Consider the following 11,381-nt stretch of genomic DNA (forward strand, 5'->3'; position numbering starts at 1 on the left):
TGGGCCGTGGCCGCTGGGCTTGCGCGTCCGGCAACGGGAGGGGCCACGACAGTGAGAGGCCCACATATCGCAAAAAAAAAAAAAAAAAAATTATAAAGCAGAGCCCCTGTTGGTTCTGATATCGGAATCTGAATACCACCCTTTGAGAACCACTGTTATGAAGTGATCAACACAGATCAATCCATTCAAGTAGTTTTTCAAAACCTGCTATGAGAAACCACGAGACTGGCTGTGTACCATCCATGGCGCCACTCCAAGGAAGTTGTATGTGTTTTATATCACTGATTCTCTATGGAATCATTGACATTTTCTATCCTCTGACCTCCATCAAACTACTAGTGAGTTCCATCATGAACAAGACACTAATTTAGTCCCTGTGGAGAGGCAAGATAAATAAGACATTGGCAAGGACCTCAAGGAGCTTACAGGTTTTTAGGGGAGTAAAGCCAGGAAGACCAGGGACAAAGCAGAAATAGATGGAGGTGCCATTTTGTGCAAGGAGGTGGCATTTGGCTGGGTCTTGAAGGAGGAGTAGCATTTTAACAGGAGTCTAAGTGGATCAAATACACTCTCGTTAGTGGGAACACTATGGACCCAGGCTTAGGCAGAGAGAGGTGCAATTGTATGTTATATGAGGAGGTGGCTAGTGATCCAGGTTAACTAGAATGCAGTGATGTGATGATTTTCTCAATGATTTATTTGCAGTCTAAAAAGTTTTAAGGGAATAATTTTGTGCATGCGGGAGAGGAGAGCAGGGTAAAGGTGACATTATTCCTCCTGATAGTAACCATGATAAACTCTGTAAAATTCAATCCTATTTAATTCTCAGGTTAATCCTTTAGTGAAAGGACAAGGAAGTAATATTGTGTAAAAGCAGGCAGCAGGAGGGAGGGAGAAGGGAGGGAAGCAGAACAGAATGAGAGCTAGATGGCTGCAGTGTGCTGTGAAAGAACATTGCCCCATCTCTGGGGTTGCTGTGATTCTGTCTGATTAAGGTTGGCATAAAAAAAAAAGCTACTTAGGAGCTGGCAGCCACACAGAGGAAGGCAAAAGAGATAGACCTGATTTTAAAACACAGTTGGCTCAAAAAGCTCCCAAGACATGACTCAATATACTCAAGCAAGTGTAATATGTGATTTGCATAAGAATAGTATACATAAACAGCATTTCTATTTGTGATAATAGGTCAAGTTCAAGAACAATACTTTGCTCCTAATTAGAATGACTCTTAGAGAAATAAAAATCAGTTTGCCTGAGGAATTTATTCCGTCCTATACATGTTTATTCCATTGTATGCCCCATCTCTAATACGAAATGTAATTATGCTGCATCACTCTTATTTTTAATTTATTTTTGACACTATTTTTTAAAGGATTTCTGAAATCAGAAAATGAATTACTTTTCCTTTTGCCAAGAATAGGCTGCATTGCAGTAGGTCCTAGAGGAATCTACTTACAATGCTTTGATCAGAAGGAAGGTTTCCCAAATTGCAATAATGAGCTCTGAGAAATAGAAAATAAATTTGAATTGCTATTTTTTGTGAAGACAATATCTCTGAATGGAGATAACATAATTTTACATATAAAAATTATTAATATAATTAATAATTAATGGATCTGTGCCATGTCATCAAATTGGAGTCTAGAAGAAGTTAAGTTTGCTTTTAAGTTCCATTAATTATCTAGAGTTCTTCCACTTTAAGATATCATTGTAAACAAAATTCCAACTTTTGAGGTTTCCTAAAAATTTCTTCATATTTGATCAAACGCATTATTCTCTACCCAAAAAAACAAAAAAGAACGAGATTTTTCAAAGCATTTTAATTGCAATTTAACCAAAAAATCAATTTCCACATAATTTCTAGGAATCTATCTACTTCATAAAGCAAGGCAATCTTTAACATGGTAGCAGATACAAAGGGAGAAGATGGGAGTGGAATGTCAGATATATGTATATATAATAGCATGAGGTTGCAGGGATGCAGGAGCATCATTTATCCTGAACAGATAATGTGGGTAGACTGAAATCTACCAATGGGGATGTGCCCGTTTTGAACAACTTGTGTAGGAAAGTGGAAAAAGTACCAGAGCAATCTGTCTACATTGAACAAATTGCTTGGCTTTGAACCAGTCACCTAACTCCTCTGGACCTCACTTTATTCATCTGCATTATTAATGGAGTTGGACCAGATGCCTGTTATTGGAAGCTTTTAGAAATGCAGAATACTGGGTTCCACCCAAATCTACTGAAACAGAATTAGTATTTAACATGAGCTATGGGTGCTTCCTGTGTACGTCAAGTTTGAAAAGCACTGTCCTAGATGGTCTTTATGTTACCCTAAGTTGTACTTTTCTTTGAGGCTCTCTTCTCTACAAGTTCTCCCTTCTGCAAGGAAGGCAACAGGCTTTGGAAAAAGGTCAATGTTTTCCTGAGTTTGGGAGTCAGACAAACCTGGCTTGGTTTGGAATCCTGGCTCAGCAGTTAGTTCCTTTGTGACTCTGGATAACTGACTTCACTTTACTTAATCACAGTTTTCCTAAGCTGTGATTAAGTAAATAAAACTGTGATTAAGTAAATATCTTCAATATTGCATATTAATGCGTTCATCACATGTTTTGTGTTTATTAATGTTTGTCAAGTCTCTGACACATATTTGAGGCTTAATAACTGGTAGCTGTTATTACTGCTACTATTCTTATCATTTTTACAACCCTGAATTTGCCTCCTTAACTCATGTTAACTAAGGGATAAATATAGCTAACAATGCTCTAAGGATTAATCTCTCCATCTCTTTCTGTGCTTCCTTTCAAAAGATTCTAAGAGGCTATTGGTCATGGAAGGACATTGTCAAAAATGGCCTTCAGCTCACCTCTCTCCTGAGTTGCCTCTGGACTGTGACTAGATTCTGGATAAGCATCCACACCCTATCATCTACACTAGAATTATAGGGAAGAGTGATGATTCAATCCTATGCTCAAATGCTTGTCTCTGTGGCAGACCCTAGACCAACTTCCTCTACTGTTCATGAGGAAGTAAAAAGTTTCCTGTCCTAGAAAGATTGCTGAACTCTGAGTTAAAGCTTGAAAAATATCTACCATCAGGTGTTGTTATGTTCTAGATGAGCTGAAAGAAGAATCCAAATATCCTCAGTGCTTGCCACGTACACAGCCATTTTTGGAAGAAATTGGCCTAGCCGGGTCTCTCCCCATTTTGGTAGCCGTTGCTACCAAGGGGAAGTAACCAGCCCCTGACCTGGCCATAGCCAATTTTATCTTGACTGTTGCCTGACCCCAGGTATCCTGTGTCAAGAAAACAAATGGAAGCCCACATACCATTATCTCCAAAGTATTTGAAGTTATAAATTGAAACTTAGCATTATTTTGATGTCTAGAATTTTTAAGTTAAATTAAAAATTTTAAGTACATTTAAAATTTTCTTTTATAAAGAAAATAATTATCTAGAGTTCTAGTGTTCAGTATCTTAAGAGTTACCAATGAAAAGACTAGTATTACACTTCATCTCTCTCATTACTTAACTTATATATTGTTATTTAATGTCACAAAATATTCTTCAGTAGCCTTTTGCAACTGTTGAAAATACCCCACTAATTTGTGAATTTCTACAAACAGATATAAAAGGAAGCAATAAAATGGACCATCATTATTCCTGGAAAACAATATTTAACAACGTAAGAATCAGAAACATGATATCTGAGAAGAATGTTGCCACATTACTTAACTAGTTTTTTCAGTTACTTAAGGGCTTAAACTGCTCAAATTTCTCCCACATTCTGAAGCATTATATTTTTCCAACATAGCCAGCATAGTAAAACCCATAAACTTTCATGACATTTGTGTGCATGTTTTTCTTTTGATAGCATAGAGCAAAAGATGTTGAGAAGCTTTTTTCTGGAGCTTGAAGGGTGTTCATCAAAAAGAGGATGCTCAGGTTACAGGTCATCTGCCTCAAGAAGACATCCTTGTCCTCTTCAACACACTCATTATTTTGCAAAAGCATGATATGCGGAGCCCTCTAAATAGAGTGTGGAAGTCCCTTTTGCTTGGGTTTAAGGACAGTAGGTTTCTGATCACACCAAGATAGTTGGCTAAAACTGCCTAATAGAACTACAGCACACCAAATGATATCCAAGCCATCCCAAGCAAACTCTTCCATTTGGAAAATGAGTGGTTTGTGTGGCCATAATTTCTGTCTTGAGAATTGTCAAGCAAATTTTCTGTGTGCTTATGACTCCTCTATAGCATGGAATCTGGATAATTGAACCTGAGTTAATGTGTTGCATAAACTGATTTCTGCTCCTACCTCATGCACCATCATCTTTGCAATAAATATACATAATAATGGATAAGCCATAAAAATGGATTTTTATTTCTTGAGATCCTGGGTGGCCTAAATAGCAGGTCTAATACACATTCTTTATAAATAACTTCACTTTAATGCCACGTTATCTTGTACAAGCCATTAATATCCCAGAGCTTCAATGATCTATTAATATAAAATGAGGAAAATTATATCTGTCACTGAGGGATGCTTCAAGGACTAAATATGTTCATATGCTTAGAAGGTGCTCAGTTAATTAAATATGAATGTAAGGCAGACATGAAAGCAACCTAAACGTCTATCAACAGAGGAATGGATAGAGAAAATGTGGTACATATATACAATGGAATATTACTCAGCCATAAAAAGGAACAAAATTGGATCATTTGTAGAGACATGGATGGACATAGAGACTGTCATACAGAGTGAAGTAAGTCAGAGCAAAACAAATATCATATATTAATGCATATATGTGGAATCTGGGAAAATGGTATAAATGAACTTATCTGCAAAGCAGAAATAGAGACACAGATGTAGAGAACAAACATATGGATACCAAGAGGGGGAGTGGGGGGGGATTGGATTGGAAGACTGGGATTGACATATGTACACTACTATATATAAAACAGATAACTAATGAGAACAGACTGTATAACACAGGGAACTCTACTCAATTCTGTGTGGTGACCTCAATGGGAAGGAAATCCAAGGAAGAGGGGATATATGTATAAGTGTGGCTGATTCACTTTGCTGTACAACAGAAACTAACACAACATTGTAAAGCAACTATACCCCAATTAAAAAAAAAAAAAAATATATATATATATATATATATATATGGCAAAAAAAGATGACCAAAACCCAGAAATGCTTTTGCCAGTAATGCATTTACATTTCATGGTAAGGCTGTTGAGGTATTATTTCCTTTTTGCCATAGCGTTGTTGTTGTTGTCAAATACCTCTGAGAGTCATTTCGATGCAGGTAGTTAGTGCACTTAACTGGAGAGCCACTGGTTCCCTACAGTGACAAAGGTTGAGGAAAGAGACAACAGGGAGCTGCAGCTGGTTGTTGAGTCAGGCTTCTACCTGAGGACTGCCACGTTCGGATAAGCCTGCAGATCTTCCTGGCTCAGACAGAGGAAATGAGCTTTTAGTCAGCAGGAGCCCGAAGGCATGAGTAACATGTCATTTGCTACATTTCTGAGATGTATTGCATAGAAAACAACTGAAACATTGATTGTGTCCAGCTGCTGCTTACTCCAGTTTTGTTTGTACTTTACTAGTCTAATCATTGATGGACACTATTGCTCCTTCCCAAACTCTCATGCTTAGATTTCCTTAAAGCTACTCTTGTGTTGTGACTTTTGAGGTTTCCTAGAAACATTTTGTGGTATATGTATGGTTCAGAGTTACTTTGCAGAGTTGATATACAATATCTAACATTGGATAACAATGGGAAATACAGCATAAAAAGCATTCAAGTGCATGTATTTAAATATGATTTTCTAATTGTTTAAATGTTTTGTGTTTTGTAGTTCGTCTGTTTTCTAAAAGGATTTGGAATAACTAGTGGTACTGATATGCATCCAAGATGAACACTTGAAATAAAAATTTTAAATTCAGACCAAGATCCATGGGAAAAGAGAATGAATGCTGAATCAGAAAGGATTAGGTAGCTACTCTTACCGCATTCAAAATTTAAATCTGTGTCCCAAAATCTAAGAGGAGAAAGTGTTCACATTGAATGAAATAGCTATCACACTCCTCACGTGAGAATAAAATGTCCAAATTTACCTGTAGACACAAAACTACTAAATATGTATCCTGTCCTCCAGTAGACTGCATGCTCCTTGTATCATTTGTCTTTCTGAGCCTAACACTCAGCACAAAGCCTGGCTCATAGTAGACCCTCACAGATGTTTGTGAAATAAATTAATTTACTGCATGGATTCTTGTATCATGGTAAATATGAAACATAATAAAAATGTAGTCAACGTTTTGCAAGAGATTCTAAATATAAAATTGGAGCCTAGTTCTTGTAGAAATTTTTCTGTGCAAGGTTATTCTTAGTTTAATTTTGTTTTCAACTTTGTTCCTTTCCCTAGTCCTGCCATAGTATTTGTTGATTTATCCTGGATATATAGATATCCTTATACAATATGCAATTTTTTTGCATTTGTGTATTTTCAATATATATAAATGGTATATTGCTATAGAGCTTATAGTTCTCAATTCTTTTCATTTGACACCAGGCAAATTGCTGTATTTGTGTTAATTGGATTTAATTGCAGAGTATTTCTTGGTGCTTAATCATCTTATTTTGTCTGTACATTTGCTTATCAGACACCAAGATTGTCTCTGACCCCTGTTGCCTCAAAAACAAACCCAGGTCAGCCTGAACAGTTTTTTCTCTGGGGTACATTCCTAAAGCTGGATCACTGAGTCATAGTCTGCCTGGGTTTGGCATCATCAATATGCCAGATTGTTCTTTAAAGAACTGTTTTACTGCTACCTGCTGGGCAGGTAGCAGTAAAACAGTTATTTTCCTATATACTCTCCAACATTTGATATATTCATACTTTCCAACATTTGATATATTCATACTCTCCAACATTTGATATATTCATACTTTCCAACATTTGATATATTCTGATTTCAAACTTATGCTGATTTGATGTATTTAGAGTATTATCTTATTTTAATATCCATTTCTCTAATTACTGATGAAGCTGAGTATTACTTTACATACTTGTTCACAATCAAATTTCCCATTTTGTCTTTCTAAAATGTCCTTTGATCATTTCTTTTATCAATTCATTTCTTGTTGATTTTTAGGAATCCCTTGTATATTCTATGTATTAATCCTCATTGAGTTTTAGATGCTACAAATGTCTTTTCCCAGTCTGTCATTAGTTAACTTTGTTTATGGTTTAATTCACTGATCAGACATTCTTTTTTTTTTTTTTTTTTTTTTGCGGTACGCGGGCCTCTCGCTGCTGTGGCCTCTACCGCCGCGGACCACAGGCTCCGGACGCACAGGCCCAGCGGCCATGGCTCACGGGCCCAGCCACTCCGCGGCATGTGCGATCTTCCCAGACCGGGGCACAAACCCGTGTCCCCTGCATCGGCAGGCGGACTCTCAACCACTGCGCCACCAGGGAAGCCCAGATCAGACATTCTTAATATTGATGTGGAGGACTTCCTGGTGGCACAGTGGTTGAGAGTCCGCCTGCCAAGGCAGGGAACACAGGTTCGATCCCTGGTCCAGGAAGATCCCACATGCCACGGAGCAGCTGAGCCCGTGGGCCACAGCTCCTGAGCCTGTGTGCCACAACTGCTGAGACCTGCGCGCCTGGTGCCCGTGCTCCGCAATGGGGGAGGCCACTGCAATGAGAAGCCCACACACCGCAGCAAAGAGTAGTCCCTGCTCGCTGCAGCTGTAGACAGCCCGCACGCAGCAACGAAGACCCAAAGCAGCCAAAAATATATTAAATAAAAAATAAATATTGACGTGTTAAAATCTAGTTATTTTGGCCTTAAGGTTTGTATTTTGGGGATAGTAAGAAGTCCTTTTTCACCTCAAAGTTCCCAAAATAACAATCTATACTTTTTTCTGTAAGCATTTTACGTTTATTTTCATGTATGTTTAAAACTCCTATCAGTTTCTATCACACCTTTGTATTTTATTTTGTTTTATTTTATTTTATATTATTTATAGGACATGCCAACATCAGAAATAATGTCATATATTCCTTTCCTTATTTTTGGTCTATCTTTGTGTACTGGAAAGTAGGCTCCATGAAAAAGAACTTTGTCGGTTTTGTTCTCCACTTTATTTCCAGTGCCCAGAACATGCCTGGCACAGTTTCTACATAAATTCATTATTAAAATGTTCCACTTAAACATTAAAAAATGACCCCCAGATAACACAAATTTTAGCTGTATAATAGTTTAATCAAATATGACATTTTTAGAAACATTTAATCAGCAGGTTAAGTTTCTTAAGGCTTCTTAATTTGTGGATACTAAACAAAGACATCACCATAGAGAAGAATGTTTATTTTTATATATGTGGAACTCATTAATTTAATGAATTTACCAAGTTGTTTAAATATATTCAAAATGGAGGTATGAAGATAGCTTCTTTTATGCATCTTAGGATTGGAATTTTATCTGTCAAATTACCCTTGTGAATTCTGGCTATCATGTAAGGTATGGCAACAACTGAAGAAAACATAATTAATAGCCTCGGATCTATATACAGATTATACATAAATGCATTCTGAATCTGGGATTCAGATTTATGGGATAATTGCATCAGGTAATGTTGGCACCCCATTCCCAGCCCCTAATGCCTTGGTACATTTCTGTACCTTCCTTCCCTGCCTGCTTCCCCAGACACCTTTTCACTCCTTGGCTTTCAGTATGTCTTCAATAGCCAGACCTAAGGCTCTCCTTCAGCCCACTGCCTTAGGCCTAGATTATGCGGCCCAGCACTCCACGTGGGAATATTATATTTCACTTCCCTCATTCCTGCTGGGGACATCTCTGAGGAGCACCTCCTACTCCAGGGTTCCTCTGCAGGATCAGTGGGAACGACCCTCGATGAGACTTTTGCTGGAGACCCCGCCTTCATCTCTAGCATGACTCACTCTTGGGGAACACTTCCTGAATAAATTACTTGCACACAGATCCTCTTTGTAAGATCAGCTTCTGGGAAACCCAATCTAGCACAATAATTGATGAACTCTAAAAGACTCTTAAGCCTTCTTTCTTGGAGCTGATACAGAACAATAAAGTTTAGGTATACCTCAACTCCATTTGTTTTTCAGAGTTGAGGAACCCAGTCTTCCAGTGTTAAAAAGAAAATATGTTTAGAAATTTTAAGAAATATAGCAAACTCGTTTGTAATTTCTTTTTAAATTCTGAAGATAGGATAGGTTTCTCTTTCACTTCATCCCAGGAGAAACATGACCAAAGAGCAAAGAGCTAATTAGGAGAAATGGATATGATAAGAGCAGTTCTGCAGTGGAAGAGACTCTGTCTTAGAACTTTTAACATCCTAGATAATTAATGGAATGTTTTAAAATAGATCCTGATCCTGGATTCTACCTAGGAAAACAATTAAATCTATAAACTGTAGGCAAATCATCCTAAAGATGTGAATTCTTCTGAACTGACCCAGCAGGCATATGGTTTCTCTTACCAAAACTTTGCCAGAGGCAAAAGGGTTTCCAAATCTGCTTTTTAATTGACCTCAGAAGCTGTCATCAAGCTTCAATATATCCAATTTAGTTTCCTCTGGTACACTGTTATAATTAAAATATTTTTGAACAGGTATATTTATATGGTTCAAAACAAGTCCCACATGCCTGTTCCCCACCTTCATTCTCACAGATAATCACTATTATCAGTATATTATGTATTCTTCTAGAGTTTCTTTATGTAAATATAAATATGATTTCTTATCCTTTCCAGTGCCCTGGTGCCCAGGTATAGAGCAGTTCAACTGGGTTGCAGCCTAGATGGCAATCTAGGAATAGATGTTGCTATGAGGTTGTAGAGATAGCTCTTCCAAGAGTGCTGATCAGGATGCTGAGAGTTCTTTAGACCTCAACCTCATCTTCCTGATCAATTTCTCTTGCGATAGTAACAACAGGGGAGTATTTGTATGGGCATCTTTTGAATTTTCTAGGGGACAAATATTGAATATTAACTTCCCATTTAACTTTCGATGGCAATGAATTCAGATGGACCCTGTGAATGGGCATGTCTAATTGTCATTTGCTGATATATGACACTGACCTATTCAATACCACATGTCTATTTTCACTGTGTATTTTGTGGCATCAATTATTAAAACCTGAGTGTACTCTGTACATTAGTCAAACTTTTATTCCTAAACAAAAAGGAGACAGGCAAATTAATATGATGGGAAGACAGAAGTGTCTCATGCACAGCCCCTTAGGCTTTGTCTTTGAAGCCTACATAGAATAGAGAATTAAACATTAATTTTTAAAGAAGGCAAATATTCTTTTTAATCTCCTTCAAAAGTAATTTTTAGTTTTTAACTAGGAAGTGTTAAGTAATAAAAGTAATGTGTAAGTATATTCTCATTGTTAAAAAAATCAGTGATACATAAGAAGCTAAGTTACAGTGCGGTGACTTTTCCAGCCCCCACAAATGTTATCCCCAGAGGGAACCACTGCAATCAGTTTTGTCTTTACCCTTCCAGACACTCTTCCTGTACATTTATACATTCATGCCTCTATACACATCATAGCTTTGATATGCTCATTTTCATGGAGTCATACTCTGCAAAATGCTCTCCCTACCTTTCCCACATAGAGATAAAATTTGAATTTTTTAATGTAATATATACATCTGACCTAGTAATACATACATACATCTGACAAGCTGCTTAACCTCTCTTTGTCTTAGATTTATTTTTCGTCGATATAGTGACAGTCATAAGGAGACATACCACACTGGGTTATGATGAGGATTGCCTGAGGTAATGCTTGTAAAATGCCAGTAGCCCCTCCACCTCTTCAAATGTTTATTGGACATCTTTACTTCTCTTCTTGTAAATTACCTGTTCATGTCCTGATTTTATTTTTCGACATGATTATTTTTCTTATTGACCTGTATGTTTTTTATTGACCTATACATTTTTTATTTTGTTAATTAACCTTATGTGTATACATATATGCAAACACTTTTTTTCACAGCTTGTCTATTTTCTTTTTTCTTAACGTCTTTATTGGAGTATAATTGCTTTACATTGTTGTGTTAGTTTCTGCTGTATAACAAAGTGAATCAGCTGTACGTATTATTTTCTTTTGACTTTGTTTAATGACATTTGAATTTTTGCCTATGGGCAAAAGTGTTATTTCATTTAAGATATATATGTGTGGCATAGCTATATAAAACATTCCTCACATTTGCATTCTAGTGAGGAGATAGGAAATTTACAAATGGACATACTGTATCACGTCAGTTAAGTTTAGGAAATGCCAAGTACTTTAAGGACAAAGTAGGGA

Source organism: Lipotes vexillifer, unplaced genomic scaffold (assembly GCF_000442215.2).
Source record: "Lipotes vexillifer unplaced genomic scaffold, Lipotes_vexillifer_v1.1 scaffold1330, whole genome shotgun sequence".
Lineage (NCBI taxonomy): Eukaryota > Metazoa > Chordata > Mammalia > Artiodactyla > Lipotidae > Lipotes > Lipotes vexillifer.